A 25,424-nucleotide genomic window follows, 5' to 3' on the forward strand; every position below is an offset into this window, starting at 1 on the left:
TTAAGGAAGCTAGGTGCTTTCCTTCGGGGCAGCCTAGTTTTGGTCAGCAATCCAGATTTCCATCCAAGCTTGAGATTGGGATTCCAGACTTCGCTCGGTGAGCTTCTCCAGATTTTTCCGGGGGGGGGGGGGGGGGGGTAGGGGGCACATTGGCTCATCTTACCTTCTCAGGTGGTGACTACCTATCACCTCCATCCCTCTTTGTAAATCTAGCTTGCTTGATGTTTTCCAGGTGCTCCTGCTCTATTTAGAGCTGACCAGCAATTTCAACTGGTCAGATTTTTCTCCAGGTTTTTCTCAGAGCCTCATTGGAGTAATTCAGCTTCCAACTCCATGCTGGGTCAGGGAGTTGCTTGTATCTGTATATTTACTAGCAGTGCCCTCTTCTGCCTTGGGTCTGAGCTCCTTTTTACTTAAGCTGTCCGCGGTGCACACTTCTCTGTTCTTCTTAGAGGACTGTGTGGGTCGGCGGTATGGTCTTCCTTGTTTTACCTTTCCTGACGCTACTATTTGGATGTTTGCAGTTCTTGGTTTATCACTTTTCCCTATGGGGAAGGAGAAATGTTATAATCCTGTGACCTTCTGCTTTGTTATGAGAAATGCCTACTGGCCAAGGAGCATTCTGTCCTATAAAGCAGCTCAATTCAGCGCTCTCCATTGCCACCTTTTGGTAGATGGACACAACCAACAAGTATCTGGATTCATCTGCTGTGACTAAAGGAAAGAAAATTATCAGGTAAGATGAAATTTTTCATTATAATGTTAAAATGGCTGGAAGTTTTTCTAGTCCTTGGAATGTTAGATGTGGAGTTCCACAAGGCTCACCCTTTTTCTCTCATATTATTTAATGCTTAATTGGACTAATTGGACAGTCATCAATTCTGTGTATTTGATATTTTATTTATGCATATGATATTAATATGGAGTTAATATTCAAAGCAATTTAACCATTCAGAAATGGCTCCAGGCGGTTTATGACATTTGATATTCTGCATATTAGCCTTGACATATGCAACACAGCAGTTTACAATTTAAAAAGAGGGAGGAGAAAGAATGAGAGAGAGAGGTAATAGGAGGAAAAGGGAGATGTTAAATCGCATGCTTGGGGCAAACCATGAATTTTCAGTGGCACCTAACTGGTTATTTTTAGTGGCACTAACCAGTTAACTTAAAACCGGCTATTTTGGGGGCATTCTGGGGGCAGAGGCAGCACTTTGCTGGTTAAGTGCCAAAATTCAGCACTAAGCCAGCCAGGATAACTGCAGAAATAGGACTGCATAAAAGTCAGCTTTGTCTTTCTGCAGTAACCCACAGCCAGTTAAGTGTTGAATATCGCACTTAACCAGCTATACATTAGCTGACTCCGGAAACCTGGAAATTCAGTGCTGGTGCCCAGACATGGCTCAGCATTGAATTTTTGAATTTGAATGTTGATCATTGCCAGCTGAATATTGGGACCTATATGTGACTCTGGGCAAGTCACCTTAACCCTCCATTGCCCCTGGTACAAAATAAGTACCTGAATATATGTAAACCGCTTTGAATGTAGTTGCAAAAACCTCAGAAAGGCGGTATATCAAGTCCCATTTCCCTTTCCCTTTTCACCTGATATAATGTCATTGTTAATCATGATACAGACATTTATATACTTGGTGGAAAATTGGTTGTTCTCCCACCGCTTAAAACTGAACAAGGAAAAGACAAAATTTTGGCTGTTGGGGTCCTCATTTCATCTTATCTTAACCTCTGAATTACTAATAGAGGGGAATAAATATACATTAGAAACACAACTTAAAATCATTGGAGTAATTGTAGATAACTCATTGACATTTAAACCACAGGTACAAGCAGTAACTAGGAGAGATTTCTAGATGATGAGAAAATTGAAACATATTTGGAGCTGTTCAGAATTCAACCAATTTAGATTAATGGTCCAGACCCTCACACTATCACAGTTGGGTTATTGCAATATAATCTATATTGGCTATAAAGTGACCTTGATCAAAAAATTACAAATTCTTCCGAACACAGCAGCTCGATTTATTGTGCTTAGCATCCAGATTTGATAGTCACACCATTATTTAGTAGAGTTTGTTGGAATCTAATGGAAGCCGGGGTTGTTTTTAAACTGTGCACATTGGTGTTTTTTTTTTATATTGCATGGTCAGGCTCCTCAATATATGCATAATCTAATAGCTTTCTCAGAATTCTTGGATGTACTTCTACATATTATTTAGACTTTATTTTCCTAACCCTAAATGGATGATCTATCATTTCGATATCAGGTAGCAAAATGGTGGCTTATGCTACCCATAGATTTGCGACAAAGGTTCCAATACAAGGGGTTTTGCAAATCCATTAAAAACATTTTTATTTCAGAACATTGCATTACATAAGCCTTAAATTTTGTGAGATGTTTGAAAGAAGTTGCTAATTCCTAGGTATATATAGTTCTCTTTTTTTGTCAAGCTCCATTGAACTTTTAAAGTATATACGGGATATAAATATTTTAATGTAATATAAAGTAATGCAAATATAAAGTTTTATATTAACATTTAAAACCACTGTAAAGTTTGTTATATGTTTTATTAAATATTCTTGTAAAATACATTACTAGATGTAAACATATTTCTCATAGAAAAGGTTACTTCATTCCTTCTCTATCTTCTCTTTTCTCCTTCTTAGTTTTGACTCACTTTCAGGGGAATAGCTACCACTAAGCGTGCCTGGCAAAATACCAGGGCAACCCAAAGGTAGGGGCCGCCTGCTGTCACAGTGCTGTTTAATTCACTGGCTGTCTGGCATTTCTCCCTCTCCCATCCTTCCCTTCCCTTCCCTCCTATCCACTACAGGTCTGATGTCTCTCTTTAACCCCATGGCCCCTGCAATCCTCCAACCTGGTGCTGGCAGAGGCAGCAATGACAACAGCTAGCCTCCAGCTGGCCCCACCAGGACATTTCCTCTGCTGGGTCCTGCCTCCTCTGAGGTAGCTTCCTGTTGGCTGGGCCTGGCAGAAGAAAAGCTCTGGCGGCCGTGGCCGAATGCTGGCTGTTGTCATTAGTGCCACTGTTGGAGCCATATTGGAGGACTGTGGGATGGAGGTGGGGGCAAGGGGCTAGAGAGAGATATTGGACTCATTGGGGGGAGGGAGGAAGAGACACCAGAACCCTGCCGGGGGGGGGGGGGGGGGGGAAGAGACAGGGGTTTGAGAGAAATGCTAGACCTATGCAAAGGGGGGCATAGGGAAGAGGTAGATGCTGGATCTGTGAGGCTGGTGGGGGACGGGGAGAGAGAGAGAGAGAGAGAAAGAAAGAAAGAAAGAAAGAAAGAAAGAAGAGGGGGAGAGACCCAGACCAAAAAATTGGGGGGAGGGAATTAAAGAGGAGACCCAGACCAAAAGGAGGATGGTGAGGGAAGAAATGGGAGGAAAATGCTGCACCAGGAGGGAAGCAGAAAGACGAGAGAGAGAGAGAGAGAGAGAGAGAGAGAGAGAGAGAGAGAGAGATTGGACTAAGGGGATGGAGTAAGAGATGCTGGTCCAGGAGGGGGATCAGGGTGAGAATAGGTAGAGATGCTGGCCTTGGGGTGTGGGGCAGGGGAGAAAAATGCTGGTCCCATGGTGGGGGTGCAGAAAGAAAGAAAGAAAGAAAGAAAGAAAGAGGGAAGAAGTTGGATATGGTATAAGGGACAGGGACATAGAGAAGAGATGCTGGGCATGGAGAGAGCATAGGGACAGGTAGACAGAGAGGAGATACTGGGTAGAGTAAGGTAAGGACATAGAAGAGAGATATTGAATATGGGGTAAGGATAGGGACAGGGAAACAGAAGGGAGATGCTGGACAGGACCTATAAGGGATTAAGAGGGAAGATGGGTGGTGGACATTGAGAGAGAACTAAAGGAGAGGAGATCCTGGAAAGAGAGTTAAGTAAACATAAAGAAAAGCAGAAAAGAAACACAGGGACCAAAGTAATGTTCAGACAACAAAGGTTAAAAAAAAAAGTACTTTTTCCAGAATTTATCTTGCATTTTAGTTTCTCTTTCTGTTGATGTGACAGGTTTTCAATATAGATCTGGAATATGTTTGCTTATTGCAAGGATTGTTTACTAGAGCTCTGAATAGATTCCCCCTGCCCCCCCATCCCAACTACCTTGGAGGAGATGGTGTTATAGGAAGCCCATCTTAATTTTTCCACCTGTAGCCATTGAGTCCTAGCTATGCCACTGCTCACTTTCTTTCTATTACAACTGTATAAACCAGCTGATTGTAGTCAACATATGCTCTCTTTTTGTTTATTTTTACTGTGGAAGTCTTTCTTTCCTCTCCCTTTTAAAAACATATTTTTTCGTTTCTTGCAACAGCTATACAAGTCAGTTATCAGCAACCAAAATATGTCTTATCTTTTTTTTTTTGCATTTAGTGGAGGCTTATGTTTTAGGCGGCTTATTCTTCTAACATATTTATTTAAAGGGCAGCAACATATTACTTCATAGGATTTAGGTCAGAGAAAATGGATTCTTTTTATAAACATTCATTTAAGTAGGCTCCATTGTATAGGAAACAGAATATCACAGCAATTTTAACAGCTTTACACAATACTTCACAGGAAAGAAAGTACTTGTACCAAATAATATGCGACAATAAAGAGCATCTTATGTTGGAGTTACCCTGTGAATGATGAATCTTACCTTTTCATTCCCTGAATCTCTCCCTTCAATTTCTGCCCTCCAGCCTCCCTCAACCCTTTGTGTAGAAGATTCCTTTACAGGAGAGCTCTTAATGAAACCATTGGTGGTAGAAGGCTCCAGTAGGAGTCATTGTTCCTGTAGCACTGAGTCACTCTTTCCTGTCAACTTTGATTTGTGTCTAACTCCTACCTTTGCAATAAGAGGAAGATTATTTTGCCTCTCCAAACTACAAGCAGCAGTTTTATTTTTCATGGTTTAGGATTAGCACAATATAAGAAAGCATACTAGTGGAAATATAATAAGAATGGTGTATACTGCTCAACATTTTCAGAAACCTTTTCATGATATCTTGAATCTTTTCTTATCACTTAAATAATGCTTGTTCTTTGGCCTACAAAAGTGGAGATGGTTAGAGTTAGTGAATCTTCACCGTAGCAACATTTTTTTTTTATATGGCACTTATCTCTAAACTACAGTGTTGGATAATATTGTCTTGGGAATAGGGACATGATTTCATTGACAGTTTAATGTATTGTGCTGCATAGTTTTAGGTGAAACACGGAGCTAAAAGGAAGTCACTGTTCAGCTCAGTCCTATAAGTGTGTTAAATGGGAATGCATTGGATTTAGAGGAATTTTTATCACAAGAAAAAAAAACATGAATCTATATTTTCTAAGGGTCTGATATTTAGAGAAAAAAACTGAGGGGGAGGGGGAAGTTATCAAGCTGCATTAGGGCAATAACCCACATTATTTGCTGTTTAACATGGCTTAATGCAGCATTACTTAAGTCACCATGGGGTAAATAGTAATTCAGAAGCCCTTTTAATAAACCGCAATATAATATAGGCTTAGCATGTTTTCACACCTGCTAAGCCCTTTTCTAATGTGGCAGTATTGTAGGCATTTTTAAATTATTATTCAGATTGTATGCTAACATTTTATATTAGTACACGTTATCTGAAAAAGTTAATGCGTGTACACTTACTGCCTCCTATTTAGGAGGTTCTAAGTGCTCCCACATTAACTCTGCGTTAACAAATTAGCACTTAACTAATGTGAACGAGCTAGCTGATTAATGCTTCCATACCCATTCTCCTCCCATGACATGGGTCCAGCAAATAGCTAACATTCAAGTTAGTGCATGTTGACAAGCAAACTACCACAAAATGCTTTAACATGTTTGGCAATAAGTTTTTCCTCCATACTAAGTGTGTGTTAGTATTTAACACAGTATAGTAAAAGGGTCCCTTAATTTGTATTATTTAATCCATGCATTTATCTTCCACTTAAAACAGATTATAATCCATAGTCATTAAGTCTAATCTATAAATTAACAACTAATAATCTCACTATATATCAGTTCCATTAAATTAAAATCAGCAATTAAAATAAAATCACAAATAGTCTGATTAACAAGCACAATAATTGCTATGTAACAATATAGGGCTAATTTTTGAAAGAGAACATTTTTTATAAAGTGTCATAAAGAGGCATTTGGACATTTTGCTTGCCAAACATTCAAATCACTATTTTCAAAACCCATTTTCTAAACATTTTGTTATGCAGTTCATCCACAGTGTGTTCAAGTCACAAGGGAGCATGTCAGGGAGTGGAATTCGGGCGTTCCTAGACTTGGATGTTTTTTGACCATAATAGAACAAAACAAAAATGTCCAGGGCTATTGGGTCAATCAATGATCCAGTTTGCCAGTATCCTGCTTCCAGCATTGGCCAATCCAGGTGACAAGTACCTGCAGAAACCCAAATAGTAGCAACATTTCATGCTACCAATCCTAGTACAAACAGTGGCTTCCCCCATGTCCATCTCAATAACAGACTATGGACTTTTCCTCCAGGAATTTGTCCAAACCTTTTTAAACTCAGATACACTAACCATTGTAATCACATCCTCTGGCAATGAGTTCCAGAGTTTAGCTATTTTTGAATGAAAAAATATTTCCTCCTATTTGTTTTAAAAGTATTTGCATATAATTTCATGGAGTGTCCCCCAGTCTTTGTACTTTTTGAAAGAGTGAAAAATCGATTCACTGACCTCAATCTTATCCTCACTCAGCCATTGCTTTTCCAAGCTGAAGAGCCCTAACCTCTTTAGCATTTCCTCATATGAGAGACGTTGCATCCCCTTTATCATTTTGGTTTCTCTTCTTTGAACCATTTCTAATTCTACATCTTTTTTTAGATACAGTGATCAGAATTGAACGTAATACTCATGGTGAGGTTGCACCATGGAGTGATACAGAGGCTGTGAAGAACCAATTTGTTTTAAGCCTGTAAAATGTATTTGATATCTTCCTGGGCCTGTTTATGCTTAAAGCTGTTACAGAGGACTGCCTTCTCTTTCTTTTAGTTGGCACACAGATACTAGGAAATGCCTGTAGTGATGTAACCAGTTTTTTTTTCAGACTTGACTGTTATGGGCTCTGATTGGCCTGGAGTTAGAAATTACCCAGCAGATGCTGACTGTTGCTTCAGTTTCAGCCTGGGAGAAGAGAGATAGAGTTGTTTGCTGAAGCCCTGCAAAAAAAAAAAAAAAAAAAAACAGTTATATTTGATAACTGGTGAACAGCTATATATGTCCTGATCTCTCCAGGTACTTTCTAGAAAGTATGCAAATGTTTAGTTAGTTTTCTAATTGATCCATTTTTCAGTTACTTGTTACTGTTTGCTATTTACACATTTATTTTCTCTACTGTTCCAAGTTCTGAGAATAAACACATTTGTTTGTTTGTTCTCCCTGATAAAGAATCCTGGTAGTTTGTGTGTTGGGTCTGTGAGTACTTTCTGGGAATTGTGGGACCACTGGGAGTGTGGCTCCAGTAACCTAGAAATCACTGGGAATAATTTGAGAAAGGGAGACTCACCCAGAGGTGGTTGTGACCCAGTTGGTGGGAGGAGGGTGCTAGTATAGAGCACGAGTGTGAGATGCAGGCAGACCTGAGCTGTGCAGGGGATAGACCCTCTAAGTGGCCGTGGGGTAACCCCAGGTGGGTGGCTAGGTGTTTTGTGACAGCTCTTTGTCCTTTTTTGGTGGCAGCATGGTGGGATTGTCAGACCCAGTGTGTGGAGTGAGGGTCACCATCCACTGATTGGTACAGATTTATTTTTTTTAATCTGTAACCTCCGGACATAGAGCACGGTGAACAAGTGCAGCAGTAACAGGGTCCCTTTCCTGTGTGTTTTTTTTTTTTTTGTAGTGTTAGAAGATTAATAGTGTGCTGATGGCAACTGGCATCAGCCAGCAGACACTAGAGATGCATGACACAAGAGCAATCAGAAGGCCTCAGTGAGAAGGAGCTACAGGATCAGACTGTGCAGAGTTATCCTGAGGGGAGACCAGATTCTTCGTGGACAATGGCCTGTGCGTTGGCAGGGCCGGGTACCATGCCAGCTGAAATCCATCATTGTGCAATACATTTTACAGGCTTAAAACACAATGTTCACAGAGGCATTATAATATTCTTGGTCTTATTTACCATCCCTTTTGAAATAATTCCTAGCATCCTGTTTGCTTTTTTTGGCCACTACCATATACTGGGCAGAAGATTACAGTGTATTGTCTACAATGACACCTAGATTTCTTTCTTGGTGGACCCTAGCATGGAACTATGATTCAGATTATTTGTCCCAATGTGCATCACTTTGTTCACCTTAAATTTCATTTCCCCCCTTTATTTTATGAGTACCATAGTATATGTTGGCAGGTAAAGACTTGTAGGGTCCATTTTTCAATCCACTTTGCCTAACAAGATAAACTCATTGCATATAATATGATGCAGTATTTCACATGCCTTGATCTATCCTTATCATTTTTAGGGCACAGACTGTAGAAGTCTGACCAGTACTGGCCTTATTCCCCAACTGCTGGTGTTACCATTGAAGCCTCACTCTAGCTCGTCAAAATCTGTCCAGCCATGATCAGGGCACAGACTGTAGAAGTCTGCCTGGCACTGGCCTTATTTCCCAAATACTAAGCACTTCTAAGTTTGTTTTGATTCTGTTCTCTTTCCATACAGGAATTCATTGTGTTTATCATCTTCTTTGTTCGCCCTGTTTTCTCACTCTTGATGGCAATATGAAGGATTGTATTGATCCCAAGATCTAGCTGGAAAGGGAACAACAGAGATGTGGGAAAAAAAAATTATTCTACACTGAAGCATTTTTAAGAGCTCTCCATCGCCGCATTCACCTATTTGCTTTCTCTTTCCTCACTCTGCCAGACAAACGATCCACCGGATTGAGCAACATATACGATGATCTTCCTAGTTTGCTTTGCTCTTGAGGATTAGCTAATTGTTGCATATGTATCCCACATTTTCCCACCTATTTGCAGGCTCAATGTGGCTTACAATGTTCGTCATTCCAGAGTAGAAATTACAATTGGTGTTACATAGAGAATAGGATGACATAATAAAGTTAAGCAGACAGGTAAAGAAAGAAATCATTCAGAGTATGAGGTGACAGTGTGATGTTTTGCAGTGACAGTTATTGATCGTTGTGGTATGTCTTGTTGAAGAGATATGTCTTCAGAGATTTGCGAAAGTTAGATAGTTCGTAAATTGTTTTTAAGTTACGTGGTAATGCATTCCACAACTGCGTGCCCATGTATGAAAAGCTGGACGCATGTGTTAGTCTGTATTTCAGTCCTTTGCAGCTTGGGAAGTGTAGATTAAGGAATGTGCGGGCTGATCTTTTAGCATTCCTGGGTGGCAAGTCAGCAATGTCTAACATGTAGGCTGGGGCATCTCCGTGGATGATTTTATGCACTAATGTGCAGATCTTGAACGCGATACGTTCTTTTAGTGGTAGCCAGTGTAGTTTTTCTCTTAGTGGTCTTGAACTTTCGTATTTTGCTTTCCCGAATATGAGTCTGGCTGCAGTGTTCTGGGCTGTTTGCAGTCTCTTAATGGTTTGCTCCCTGCAGCCAGCATAGAGTGCATTGCAGTAATCAAGGTGTCTCAGCACCATTGACTGTACCAGGTTGCGGAAAATGACCCTTGGGAAGAAAGGTTTTACTTTTCTGAGTTTCCAAATAGAATGAATACATCAGAGAACAAATGGGTTCTGTTTTCATCTCTGACAATATATAATGAGCTTTTTAAAGCTTTAAAGTCTTTCTAAGCTGGTTTGTGGGATAATTTGAAGGCAGGTGAGAAGACATCACTACTTCCTCTTCCTTCTCCTGATGTATCAGTGTTTCTTCTAGTGTGACCCAGGCCATGGGTTTGGTGCAGAAAATATAGTATGGACACTTTCTAGAATAATGTATACTAACCTATTCTGTGTGTTTGCCTAGCATGTTATCATTTGCCTTTACCTGTGGGTGTGATGCAACCAAAGGGGAGTGTATTTATAGTTCGCTCTCCCCAGAGGAAATTGCCAAGGCAGGAATGATGAAGGCATTTGAGATTATAAGAAGAAGTGGGTTTAGAGGTTTTTAGAGTTTTTTTTCTGATATTTTTGTTATAGTGCACCACTTTCGCCCATATGGTTCAGAAACACAGTACACCCATGCTGAAGTTTTGGTGCTTTTCAAAAATTACCTTCACTGCAGCCTGTTTAGCAAGTCAATGGTCACATAATTGCTTACAGAACTGCATTTTTATTCAGTGTGTTATACAAACTAAGTACACACATGTGGAGGGATTTGTAAGAGGAAAAATAATTTCTTTCTTGTGATTTTGCTAAAGTGCCATTACTGTGGCTTGGTGTAAGAGATACAGTCGACATTTAAAATGTATATTGTGCTGACATTGTAAGTAGCATTATGGGTGCCAAAAAATTGCTGCTAGAGGTCATGTGACACCATGACTGACAGAGGACGCAGGGGCTGAGCTCTCCCAGTTTCCCCACTCTAACCCATTGATTAATCCACACTTACCATGCCAGTGAGGACACTTCCTGATGGGGGACACTTTCTGCAGTATAGTGGGCATTGTGCTCATGTAGGCACAGCTTTTCATGGCTGCAAAACTCTGTGGGAAGGCAGTGAAAGAGTTTGTGCTGGGGATGACAAGATGGCAGGGCCTACCAGCCTGGCCACATTGGGTCTCAGCTCAGTATGGGTAGCTGAGGTGGCAGCTGAAGTCACCATGGTAATGGAACTACTTCTGGATAAACAGTTGTGCCCCATCGATACTAAGTTGGAGTGGCTGCATGAGTGGTTAGATACTATTAATCGAGATCTGGTGCAATATCAACAGAGAACAAGTGACCTAGAGGATCACGTGCAAATGATAGAGGACTCTTATGCTAACCTCCAGAAGACTAATTCGCTATATGAAGACAAGTTGGGGAATCTTGAGAATCTAGATCTAATAACTTGTGTCTGATTGGCCTGACTGAGTTGGTGGAGGAGAAAGAGCTAATTAGGTTTCTGGAGGCCTGGTTTCCCAGAGACCTTCAGCTACCAACATATCATGGGCTTTTTAGGATTGAATGAGCTCATTGACTGGGCCAGCGTCAGATGACCAGCACTAGGCTGTGAGTTGTAATCTTCAAGATCCTCAATTATGCATACAAAGTAGCCATCCTGCAAGCACTACACAATGGGAAGACTTTAACATATAATAACCATAGAGTGTTATGCTTCCAGAACTACTCATCTAAGGTGGCTGCGCAAAGATGCAGCTTGGCTTCATTGTGGACCTAGCTTGTAGATCACAAGATTCAGTTCATGCTCCTGTATCCCGCTCATTTAAGAGTGACCCATGGGGGCAAGGTACTGCTTTTTGATACCTTGACTGTAGCACGGGACTTTGTGTCTAGCCTGCCGACTATATCATCAACTACTGGCACTGGTGCTGTGGACTAGGGCGGCCATGGAAGAAGAGAGGCAGGGGTAGGCATGTTTAGCTCCTTGTCAGAAAGTTCGGTTTCAACATGATTTGGAGGGTGGGTGACACAATGCCAATTTTTAAAAAGAGTTCCAGAGGTGACCCAGGAAATTATAGACTGGTCAGCCTGACATCGGTGCTGGACAAAATGATAGAGACTATTATAAAGAACAAAATTGCTGAACTTATACACAGGCATGGATTAACAGGACAAAGCATACATGGACTTATCCAAGGAAAATCTTGCCTTACCAATCTGCTGCGTTTGTTTGAAGGGGTGAATAAACATGTGGACAAAGGTGAACCAGTTGATATTGTGTATTCGGATTTTCAGAAGGCATTTGACAAAGGACCTCATGAATGGTTCCTGAGTAACCCCTCTCTATACAAAGCCGCGCAAAATGCCTGCATAGCCCATTCAAAGTGAATGAGCTGTGTCGACATTAGCATGCTGGCAGCCACTAGCGCAGCTTTGTAAACCGGGGGGGGGGGGGGGGGGGGGGTAAGTTATAAAGTCATGGGATAGGAGGTAGTATCCTTTTGTGGATTAAGAGAAAGAGAGTAAAGTTGAATGGTCAATATTCTCAATGGAGAAGGGAAAATAGTGGGTTTCCCCAGGGCTCTGTGCTGGGACCGCTGCTTTTTAACATATTTACAAATGATCTACAGAGGGGGAAAACTAGTGAGGTAATTAAATTTGTTCATGACACAAAGTTATTCAAAATTGTTAAATCACAAGAGGATTGTGAAAAATTGCAAAAAAAACCTTACAAGACTGGGAGACTGGGTATCCAAATGGCAGATGACATTCAATGTGAACAAGTGCAAACTATAGAAGTGATGCAAGGTTCTACATTAGGAGTCACTGCCCAGGAAAGGGATTTAGGTGTCATTGTTGACGATATATTGGAACCCTCTCCTCAGTTGCAGTGGCAGCTAAACAAGCAAATAGAATGTTAGGAATTATGAAGAGGCCCTTTTTCCAAACTGTGGTAAAAAGTGGCCTTAGAATGTCCTTATGTGGGTCATTCCCACACAGTAAGGCCTTTTTATCCACCGGGGTAAAATGGCCGATTTTTCTATTTCCACAAATTACATGAACAGTCCACTTACAAAATAAGCACACCTTACAACCAATAAAAGTGGAAAACAATCTTCAAATGCTGATAAATACTATATATATATATATATATATATATATATATATATATATAGTGTTAAATCTTTTTTTTTTCTTGTTTACTCTTTCCAAAAATACAAGGACTAGGGGGCATATAATGAAGCTACTAAGTAGTAAGTTTAAAATGTGTGACCCGCTGAGCGAAAAGGTACTAAAAGTGGGGTTACAGATAAAGGCTATAAAACTTTGGATGGGTAAATTTAGACAGCTTTCATTTTTGAACGTTTTGTGTAATAGAGAGTCAGTAGAATGGGACTATGCAATTTTTTCATTAACTTTGATGTTTTTCCATGTTCTACAGCCTTATGCATGATTTCTGGTGTTAATTACTTTTTATTGGTAAATGTTTCTCATTTTTTTGAAGATGTAATTAGTCTATATCTGAGGCTGATATTTGGCAGGATTATGCATTTGCTATCCCTCTATCTTGTGGTATAACTACGTCACATACCCCACTTTTGGTATCTTTCACTCAGCGGGCCACCCATTTCTTCACTCAGCATGTAATTAAACTTGGAAATTCATTGCCAGAGGATGTGGTAAAAGCAGTTAGATTAGCAGGGTTTAACAAAAGTTTGGACAAGTTCCTACAAGAAACGTCCATAAGCCATTCTTAAGATGGACTTGGGAAAAACCCATTCCTTACCGCTGGCATAAGCAGCTTAAAATTTGTTTTTACTCTTTTGGGATCTTTTCCAGGTACTTGTGACCTGAATGGGCTAGGAAACAGGATACTGGGCTTGATGGACCTTCAGTCTGACCCATTATCGCAATGCATATGTATTTATGTTCTTATTTTTGATGTATTTAGTGATTTTGCCTTCTCCCTTTCCCAAAGTGGGTCTGCTTTGTGTGGCCTCCTGGCCACGCTGCTGCTGAAAATGGATGGAACAAATGAGGGTTTGGTCCATGCCAGTGCCAGCCATTTAGATTGTTTAAAGCTATACAAACTGATCATTCCTTTGTTTGTGTTTTAACCATTTCTCTGAAAGTGATTGCACATTTGTAACCAATATCTTTATACAGTATCACTAGTAATATACCACACAGTTTGTTTGTATTCAGTCAAAGGAGAGGCCGACTGAAAAATATAGTTTATCTTTCATAAGCAATAAAAGTAAGACTTTTGATGAGGGATTACTACTTGTTTTTCTTTAGTCTTTATGATGTACAATTTAATTTCGGATGTTTGGTTAAATAAAATAAATATTCTATTTTAATTTAATATTCTCTTTTAATTTCTGTTTCACAGCATTTTTAAAATGGGTCTGATCTATTATCTGATAGAAATATTATCTCATTTTAATATTCTTCAAACAATAGTGAAATAAACTGATTGTCTGTTTCAGTCTTAGATGCATCAGTATGTTTAGGGTATAAACTTTATTCCATGTTTTGCTGAGCTGCCCAATTTTGCAAAAGCAATTGAATGCTACATCTTAAATGTAGTATGACTTAGAACACTGGATGCTGCTTGGAATAGGAAAGAAGGGTATAATTTATATTCAATTGGTCTAAATTTCTTTTTCCTAGGTCAATAAGAAGAGGAAAATCAGCAGCATTAATCAAGATAGAATTATTAGCTGATTAATCAGTGTTCTAATTACTACATAGTTCTTTGCCTTTTCAGGTTTAATTACTAAACTTCATTGTCTTTTCCATATGGCCCATAATGAATTCACATAGAACTCTTGTCTCTAAATAACATTATGAAAAAGAATCTGCTTTGTTGTGTAAGGTCTCCACCACCGGGAGACTCTTGGAAAAGTCTCCTGCACCGAGAGACTCTTGAGTCCCTTGGCCCTTTAGCTGAGCTGTGTGCTGTAATCCACTGCTATAGAGCACACAGCAATCCACAAGGTCAGATCATCATACTTTATTGTAATCCCTTTGTGTCAACTGCTCCTCCAAAGGTAGTTCCCACCACAGCATTTCTCAAGAAGCATAGCAGTTCAACAGCATAGTATTCAAAACAAAACAAAACAACCCCTCCCCCCAAAAGGTGACAAAATCTCAGCAGTTCATATAAAGCAGTTATGCAAAGCATACAAAGTAGCTCAGAAAGAGTTCAAACTCCCAGCAGTTCATGTATAGCAAGTATGCAAAGTAATTCTCCAAACACGGTAGCTCCAGAAAGGGTTCAAACCCTCCCCAGCAGTTCATGTCAGCAGTTAGGCAAAACGATTCCCCAAACATAGCAGTTCAGAAAGGGTTCAAACGCCCAGCAGTTCATGTATAGCAGTTATGCCAAAACCACCATTCTCTCCCTTTCAAAAGAAATCAACCTAGGGAGAGTGGCAAGGGTCCCTCCCCAACCCAGGGGCATAGTCAGACACCCAATTTTGGGTGGGCCTGGGCCCAAGATGGGTGGGCAGAAGCAGTGGCGTAGCAAGGGCGGGGCGGTGGAGGCAGTCCAGGCGGTCCGCCCCGGGTGTCAACGGTTGGGGGGGTGCTCTGCTGGCGAGTCCCTACCAGCTCCGTCCACCCCCCCGACACAGTCCCCACCTGCCTACCAGCTCCGTCCACCTGGCACTGTGCAGCGTGGCACCTCGCATCTGCAGCACTGCTGTAAAAGAAGAAAATTGCCTCATCGTCGGCCCTTCCCTCACTGTGTCCCGCCCTCTGATGTAACTTCCTATTTCCTCAAGGGAGGGACACAGTGCGGGAAGGGCCGATGACGAGGTAATTTTCTTCTTTTATAGCAGTGCTGCAGATGCGAGGCGCCACGCTGCACAGTGCCAGGTGGACGGAGCTGGTAGGCAGGTGGGGACTGTGTCGGGGGGGTGCCGTGGGGGTGCGCCGACACCAGGGGGGGTGCCGTGTTGCCCTGCACCCGGGGGGGGGGGGTGCACAACAGCGATCCTCCCCGGGTGTCAGCCAACCACGGAATGCCACTGGGCAGAAGAACTCCGCCTTGTCCCACAAGTGATTTGGTCTCTCCTCTCTCGCCTGCATACCATATGGCCTCTCAAGCATTCCCCCCACCTCCGCATACCTTTTAAATAGCAGATTTTCACCAGTAGCAAGCAGCAACTAATACACACTACTTATGTTAGCTCCACAGCATGTATCACTTGCTGCTCGCTACAAGCGAAGATCTGCTATTTACAAGGTATGCAGGAGAGATAGTTGTTGGGAGTTTTCGGCTGGTGGGGCTTGGGAATCCCAGCCAGCCTCATTATACGTGTGCTGCTACTGGGTGGGCCTGAGCACAAAGTGGGTGGGCCTGGGCCCACCCAAGCCCACCCTTGGCTATGCCACTGCCCCAACCAGGCCAGCATTATACCCTGACCACCACTCGCATGACCCTTCCGTGGTAAACCTGTTCTCTCAGCTCTCCTTGTGGGATAGCCACCTTTTCCCTTCTACCAGGCTCTCCTCCTGAGCAGCCCTCTCCTGTTTCACCTCCTTTCCTTCCAGTTTAGTCAGAGCAGCAACCTCCATTGGCTCCTCTTGCTCTAGTTCCTCCTCCTTTTCTTCCCCTTGCCAGTCCATAGGTTCTTCCCCACACCCATTGCTCAGCTGCTCTCCATTTGCTTGATTGGGCAGGTTCAGAACTCCTTCCCTCATCCTGGCTCTCTGGGAAAGGTTTTTCCTACTCCCTTCTCTTGCCCTTCTCCTGACCTCCCCTGGGGGCTGTTGGGGATTGAAATCCCTGTTTCTACCATGGGATCTACTCAGGGGCTGCTGGGAATTGTAGTCTTTTCCTTTTCTCCAATCCCCCAGGGGAAAAGACTCCTTCCTTTCTCTACCCAGTCTCCCTCCCTCCCTCTCGAGCCTCCTTGTTCCTCCATGTGCCTTCATTCTCCCTCTCACCCTCATATTCCTCACAGTTGTCATTGTTGAGGATATAAGAAATGACTATTTCCTACTATGTTATTACCACTAAAGATGAAAATCATAAAGGAAAATAGTAACAGTAGAACTGTAATGATCAAATCAACCTTTGTCTCTGAGTGGAGTAGAGGAGTGGCCTAGTGGTTAGGGTGGTGGACTTTGGTCCTGGGGAACTGAGGAACTGAGTTTGATTCCCACTTCAGGCACAGGCAACACCTTATGACTCTGAGCAAGTCACTTAACCCTCCATTGCCCCAGGTACAAATAAGTACCTGTATATAATATGTAAGCTGCATTGAGCCTGCCATGAGTGGGAAAGCGCAGGGTACAAATGTAACGAAATAAATCAAGACCAAATGCATCAAATCTCCATCAAGGTTAGCATAGAAACCCTATAGTTTCATTGAAATGATAAAAATGGTTGGGATGACTTCCTTATGAGGAAAGGCTGAAATGGCTAGGGCTCTTCATCTTGAAGAAAAGACGGCTGAGGGGAGGTATGATAGAGGTCTATAAAATACTGAGTGGAATGAAACAGGTAGAAGTTAATCGCCAACTCCAGACTTCGCTCCTTCTGTCTCGCTGCACCCTACGCTTGGAATAAACTTCCTGAGCCCCTACGTCATGCCCCATCCTTGACCATCTTTAAATCTAGATTGAAAGTCCACCTCTTCAACATTGCTTTTGACTTGTAACCACTTGTACCTCTCGCTTCTACCTACCCTCCTCTCCTCTTTCCTCTACACATTAATTGATTTGCTTACTTTATTATTTTGTCTATTAGATTGTAAGCTCTTTGAGTAGGGACTGTTTTTCTTCTATGTTTGTGCAGCACTGCGTACACTTTGTAGCACTATATAAATGCTAAATAGTAGTAGTAGCAGCTTGTTTATTCTGTCCAGAAATACTAGGACTAGGGGGCATGCAAAGAAGCTATTAAGTAGTAAATTTAAAACAAATCAGAGAAAATATTTTTTTCACTCAATATGTAATTAAACTCTGGAATATGTTGCCAGAGAATGTGGTAAAAGCAGTTAGCTTAGGGGGGTTTAAAAAAGGTTTAGATAATTTCCTAAAAGATGGACTTGGGAACATCCACTGCATATTCTGGGAAAAGCAGCATAAAATCTGTATTGCTGTTCTGGGATCTTGCCAGGTACTTATGACCTGGATTGGCCACTGTTGGAAACAGGATACTGGACTTGATGGACCTTTGGTCTGTACCAGCATGGCAATGCTTATGTTCTTATGTCTGTGAAGACTAAGCGAGATCAACCATGATTCCATCTTGGATTGCTCCTTCTTAAAAGGCAATAAGGCATGTTGAGAAGAAATTGCATAAGCACCCTTCCCCAGAGTCAATTTCATGATATGGAGAACTCCAAATAGATTTCTAACAGAATATTCTGCTGGTTAAAAAGCCTATCTTTCAGAACAGATCCATAGCACTCATATAAAGCAGCTTTTTAATGCTCTTGTTAATTTAGGACCCTCTTTACTAAGCTGTTTAGTATTGGTGACTTTAGCGTTTAGCGTGTGCTAATCATTAGCATGTGTTAAAAACACTAATGTGCCCTTAGCGCTGCTTAGTAAACAGGGCCCTTAGGGTTTCATTTACCCAGTAGGAGCATGCAGGACAAACCTTACTGTGTCATTTATGGGATTTTTAATTTTATTCAGGTTTTATTTTTTTTTTTTATTTTATTTTGGCTAATGTTATCAATTGTGTAATGTTGTTTATTATTGCTCAATAGTGTACCCCATTTTTCAGTAGTGTGCCTATAGACAATGTACATTACTGAGCAATAGGGCATCCTATTAAGGAATAGTTCAAACTATTGCACAATACTGTACACTATTGATGACATGGGGAAATTTGGGGCCTTTTCCTGTTATGTCCAGATAAAAATGCCATTCTTAGCTCGAGGGGATTTTTTTTAAGTTAAAAATGATGTCTTTAACTTTTGCATTCCATTCTTACCATTCTCAGTTTGAGAGGGTGTTTTTAGTTTTTTTTTCTTTCTTTTTTTATATCATCCCTTTTCCTTAAGTTTGAGAAATTAACCCTCCCGTTTAATGCACCGTGCTAGCAGCTGCCGTGCGCCTTCATAAACAGGGTAGTAAGTTTGTTCATTCTTTTTTAATACCATCCTCACCCCCCTTTATTTACCATCCTTGTTTTTATAGGTGTGGTAAAAGTAAATATGGCAGTATAAGGGGCAAAGAAATATTATTTGTACATATTTTTGCAGTACTCATAGAATTAATGGCTTCAACTTTTTTTTCTGAGACGTTCTGAGAGAACAAGACATTTCTCTGGATAAGTGACATGATTTTGTTCTATGCTCGGTAACGTAATGATTGGATTTAAAAGAGGAATTGTAGGTTATTGATAAACATAGAAAAAAAGAACCAAACTTTTCCTTTTCCCCATAGTTTTAAAACTTGAATTTTCTGCCACAGCATTAACAGACTCTAGAAGACACAGCAGGGCCTAGTTCAGCCTTAGGAAAAAAAATAAAAATAAAAAAGAGAGAAGCAAGCATTATTTACTAGTTTCCATAGGGTGCAACCCTTTTCTTCATAGTTGTAAACTGAAACGTTCTCTAGAGGAATAAGCTTAACAGCCAAGATTATTAAAAAGGATAGTAGCAAGGCTCAAACTCTGTTCTTTGCCTGCTGTGGCGATAGCACTGCTACTGACCTGAATTAGGTGTTAATTAAGCTTTGAGGAAGTAGAATATTTGCAAAGGTTACTAAGGGCAATATGACTACTGAGTTAGCTTCAAAGGGTTTGTTTGAAGCAGTCTCCTTATAACCCAAACTATATAGATATAGAGGGGAGGTCCCAGTCCCACTTAACTTTCTTTCTGAGAAGTTTTGAGAGAAGAGGACATTTTTCTAGGTAAGTGACATTATTTTGCTCTGTGCGTGGTAACTTAAAAATTGTGTTTCAAAGAGGAATTGTAGGTTATTGATAAACACAGAATTAAGGAAAAGAAGCAAACTTATTAACTATTCTCCATACCCTTTTCTCCATAGTTTAAAACTTGAACTTTCTGCCACACCATTAACAGACTCTAGAAGGCACATCAGGGACGAGTTCAGTCCTCATTCCCACCCCCAGCTCAACTCTTTATAATCAATTATTCTAATTAGGACAACAAGAGGAGAGTTTTCATTAGAGTTTTAATTCATTTAATTAGTTTCTGAGAGGGAAACTAAATAAATTACATATTATACCATATAATCTCAAGGCTCTTTATATTCATCGGATATCCCTAGTACCTTAAGAAGTTTTAATTAAACAACTCTACAATACTAAGATGCAGACAGTAGTCTAGCAGCATGAGCGGTGCTATCCAGTCTTTTGCATTGAGCTTCAAATGTATGATTATCTCCTAGTTGGTGAGAGGTTATGTGTGTGCTTGATACAAAGAGCTCCTAGCTCTCAGAGAATGAGTTTGTTCCCTTGAGGCTAGAGTAACAGACTTGGAGGAGCTGAGGGAGACAGAGGTGCATAGAGGAGGCCTACAGGGATATTGTAGAGATGTCCCACCTCCAGTCTGGCAGCCTCTGGGCTGCCTTGGAGGAGGGAGGTCTTCTAAAAGGAGAGCATCACCCTGGTGCAGCTAGAAGTAATCCTGTAGCCAGGACCAGTCCACCAGGGGATGCAATATCCTCTCGCACTGAGGGTGTGTCTCCAGGAGCTCCTGCCCAGGAAGGAAGAGCTAGGATGGCTGCTGTAGTTAGTGATTTGATTAATAGGCAAGTAGATAGCTTGGTGGCTGGTGGATGTGAGGATCGCCTGGTCACTTGCCTGACTAGTGCGAAGGTGGCGGACCTCACACTTCACCTAGACAGGATTTTAGAAAGTGCTGGAGAGGAGCTGGCTGCCTTGGTAAATGTAGGTACCAATGACATAGGAAAAGGTGGGAGAGAGGTTCTGGAAGCCAAATTTAGGCTCTTAGATAGAAAGCTGAAATCCAGAACCTCTAGGGTAGCACTTTCAGAAGTGTTTCCCGTTCCAAACGCAGAGCCTAAGAGACAGGAAGAGCTCCAGAGTCTCAATGCGTGGATGAAGCGATGGTGCATGGAGGAGGATTTTAGATTTATAAGAAACTGGGCAACACTCTGGGGAAGGGGGAGCCTATTCTGGAATGATGGGCTCTACGTTAACTAGGTTTGGACCGGGCTACTGGCATCGACATTTCAAAAAGGAGAGCAGCTTTTAAACTGGAAACTGGGGTAAGGTACTTTGTCAAATGCCTTTTGAAAATCCAGATACATAATACCAACTGGCTCACCTTTATCCACATGTTTGTTCACCCCTTCAAAGAAATGTAGTAGAATGGTGAGGCAAGATTTCCCTTGACTAAATCAATGTGGGGTTGTCTCATTAATCTGTGCTTTTGAATATGCTCTGTAATTTTGTTCTTTATAATTGTCTCTACCATTTTGCCCAGCACTAACGTCAGGCTCACTGGTCTATAATTTCCCGGATCACCTCTGGAACCTTTTTAAAAAATTGGCTGTTGCGCCCCTCACTTGGAAGTGCTTCAGAGTGGGGGGGGGGGGGGGGGGGCGCCTTGGCATGGTGTTCAGTGGTGAGTGAAGACACAGTGTTCCCACGTCTTGTGGTGGGGTATGGCACAGTTCCTGCAGTGCATCTCCGAGGTGTGGGAAAGGGCCTCCGCCTTCGTGCGCTCTGACATCAGTGGTGACATAAGCAGCGTTCTCCTATTCCCACCATCCTGACGCCGACTGTGTGTTCCTTTAATTACTGGCTGCTCAGAACTCTCAGGGCTTCTGCAACTCTCCACATTTGGGTGGGTCATGCTTCCCAGTTTGCTGACCCTGTCTTTTCTCTGCTGTGGCCCAAGTTCCTGCTTCTATGACCAGACCTTCTCTGCTGTGACCTGAGTTCCTGCTTCTGTGACCGGCGCGTCTCTGCTGAGACCTGATTTCCTGCATCTGTGAACGGAGCTTCTCTGCTTGCTCCTCCTGCTGTCCCAGAGCCCTTGCTTTCTGTGACCGGCGTTTTTCTCTTTCTGGCCCTGTCATGGCTTCTGGTGATCTGCCTGATCTGGTACGTTCACTCTTTGGACTATCTTTCCCTGGTGGTAGACAAGTCTGCTGGCTGCCTTCACCTGGGGGGCTCAACCCCTGGGGAACGGCGGTTGGTTGTGGTGAAGACATCAGGGGCTTGTCGGCTGTCCATAGTCCTCAAGGACTAGGACTTAGAGCTCACCCTTTTCAGTCTACAGGCAGTTCCTTCCAGAACGTTACATCGGTGTTACATTGGTCACCCTCCAATCTTCTGGTACCATGCTTGATTTTAAAGATAAATTACATATTACTAACAATAGTTCTGCAAGTTCATTTTTCATTTCTATCAGTACTCTGGGATGAATACCATCCAGTAAAGGTAATTTGCTACTCTTCAGCTTGTCAAATTGTTTCATTACATCTTCCAAGTTTATAGAGATTTCATTTAGTTTCTCTGACTCTTGAGCTTTGAATACCATTTCTGGCACTGGTATCTCTCCCAAATCTTCCTCGGTGAAGACAGAGGCAACAAATTCATTTAATCTCTATGTTATGGCTTTGTCTTCCCTGCATACCTCTTTTACCCCTCAGTCATCCAGAGGTTCAACTGATTCTTTTGCCGGCTTCTTGCTTTTAATATACTTTTAAAATTTTTACTATATGTTTTTGCCTCCAATGCAATCTTTTTTTCAACGTCTCCCTTTGCCTTCTTTTCAGCCTATGAGTGGAGTGGAATGGGTAAATGTGGAATGCTTGTTTACGCTTTCCAAAAATACTAGGTCTAGGGAGCATGCAATGAAGCTACAAAGTAGTAAATTTAAAACAAATCAGAGAAAATATTTCTTCACTCAAAATATGTAATTAAACTCTTAAAAAAGGTTTGGATAGCTTTCCAAAAGTAAAGTCCATAAGCCGTTATTAAAATGGACTTGGGGGAAAATCCGCTGCTTATTTCTAGGATAAGCAGTTCTGGGATCTTGCCAGGTACTTCTAACCTGGATTGGGCACTGTTGGAAACAGGATGCTGGGCTTGATGGACCTTCAGTTTCTCCCAGTATTGCAATACTTATAGATAATAGTGTATATGACAGGGATATTTTAACGATTATTGCTACCCCATTTTTCCATTGTAATGCCAGTGAGAAGGCCAGTAGAGTGTAATGTTTGTCTAAGAGTTGTAATGATTCTTCTCTACGGACATATGTTAATATGGGATGTGGCCATGGGCATGGAATGAGCGGGTCATAGGCATTTCTATGTGTGCTGATATAGAATACACCCACTCCATTCCCAACTTAATTGCTGGCATTTACACCATGTTTTACTTGGTGTAAATATGTGTGACTAAATTTAGTCATGTGGATGGGCCCTAGGCGTATTCTGCAAACTGCATCTAACTTTAGGCATAGTTTATAGAATATGCCTAGGTGTATTTTTTCAGCACTGATTTTTATGGCGCCGTATATATAATCTAGCCCTAAACGCTAATATTTAGCTGAGATAGCCAGCTATCTTGCGCTGGATATTAGCGCTTAGCTGGCTAAGGGCTATTTAACCAGCCAGCAGCTGTTTCTGGCTGGTTAAATAGCACTGATTATCTGGCAGGTATGTCTTCATTTGGGTATCATCATTACCTTTTTGCAGATGATACCAAGATTTGTAACAGAGTGGACACCCCGGAGGGAGTAGAAAACATGAAAAAGGATTTGCAGAAGCTAGAAGAATGGTTTAATGTTTGGCAATTAAAATTCAATGCAAAGAAATGCATAGTGATGCACTTAGGGAATAGAAATTCATGGAAGATGTTTGTATTAGGCAATAAGAGTCTGATATAAATAGACAGGGAGAGGAATCTTGGGTGATAGTATCTGAGGATCTGAAGGTGGCGAAACAGTGTGACAAGGTGGTGGACGAAGCCAGAAGGTTGCTAGGCTGTATAGAGAGAGGTTTAACCAGCAGAAGAAAGGAAATGTTGATGCCCCTGTACAAGTCGTTGGTGAGGCCCCACCTGGAGTATTGTGTTCAGTTTTGCAGGCCTTATCTTGCTAAGGATGTAATAAAGACTTGAAGCGGTGCAAAGAAAAGCTACAAAAATGGTATGGAATTTGCATTACAAGACGTGTGAGGAGAGAGTTATTGACCTGAACATGTATACCCTGGAGGAAAGGAGAAATGGGTGAAATGATAGACGTTCAAATATTTGAAAGGTATTGATCCACAAGCAACCCTTTTTCTGGAGACGGGAAAGTGATAGAACTAGATGACATGAATTGAGGTTGAAGGGGGGCAAACTCTGGAAAAATGTCAGGAGGTATTATTTCACGGAGAGGGTGGTGGATACTTGGAATGCCCTCCCGCGGGAGGTGGTGGAGATGAAAAAGGTAATGGAATTCAAAAATGTGTGGGATAAACACAAAGGAATCCTGTTCAGAAGGAATGGATCCACAGAAGCTTAGCGGAGATTGGGTGGCAACACCTGTAATTGGGAAGCAAAGCTAGTGCTGGGCAGACTTCTATAGTCTATGCCCTGAAAATGGCAAGTAAAAATCAAGGTTGGGTATACATGTAAAGTAGCTCATACAATGAGTTTATCTTGTTGGGCAGACTGGATGGACCATACAGGTCTTTATCTGCCGTCATCTACAATGTTACTATGTATCTGCAGTCATATTCTGATTCTAGGTTTCAACCATTTCCAGAAACAGTGCATTGCTTAGTAAGGATATACATAGAATAAAATATTGGGTCATTTGAATACTTTTTGACTAATGTCATACTATTTTTGTTTCACACAATTTTAAATGTAACAACTTTTCAATGCATGTAAAATATTTTAAAGTGTAGAAATCAACTTTATATACATTATTACATACTGTAGGTTGATGTACATTAAGGGGGCAATTCTCTAAGTGGGTGCTTCTACCTTTCTACCCCTGATATCTCACCTTGCATCCAAACCAAAGTTTCAGCGTGCTTGTCTGACATTGCTGTCTGGATGTCACAACGCCACCTGAAATTAAATATGACCAAAACCGAGCTTCTCATTTCCCCCCACCCAAACCCACCTCCCCGCTCCCCCCGTTTTCTATTTCTGTTGATGGCTCTCTCATTCTCCCTGTCTCCTCAGCTCGAAACCTTGGGGTCATCTTTGACTCTTCTCTCTCCTTCTCTGCTCATATCCAGCAGATCGCCAAGACCTGTCGTTTCTTTCTTTACAACATCCATAAAATCCGCCCCTTTCTTTCTGAGCACTCTACCAAAACCCTCATCCACACCCTTGTCACCTCTCGTTTAGACTACTGCAATCTGCTTCTTGCTGGCCTCCCACTTAGTCACCTCTCCCCTCTCCAGTCCGTTCAAAACTCTGCTGCCCGTCTCGTCTTCCGCCAGGGTCGCTTTACTCATACTACCCCTCTTCTCAAGTCGCTTCACTGGCTCCCTATCCGTTTTCGCATCCTGTTCAAACTTCTTCTACTAACCTATAAATGTACTCACTCTGCTGCTCCCCAGTATCTCTCCACACTCGTCCTTCCCTACACCCTTTCCCGTGCACTCCGCTCATGGATAAATCCTTCTTATCTGTTCCCTTCTCCAATACTGCCAACTCCAGACTTCGCACCTTCTGTCTCGCTGCACCCTACGCCTGGAATAAACTTCCTGAGCCCCTACGTCTTGCCCCATCCTTGGCCACCTTTAAATCTAGACTGAAAGCCCACCTCTTTAACATTGCTTTTGACTCGTAACCACTTGTAACCATTCGCCTCCACCTACCCTCCTCTCTTCCTTCCCATTCACATTAATTGATTTGATTTGCTT

This window comes from Microcaecilia unicolor, chromosome 3, assembly GCF_901765095.1.
Source record: "Microcaecilia unicolor chromosome 3, aMicUni1.1, whole genome shotgun sequence".
Classification (NCBI taxonomy): Eukaryota; Metazoa; Chordata; class Amphibia; order Gymnophiona; family Siphonopidae; genus Microcaecilia; species Microcaecilia unicolor.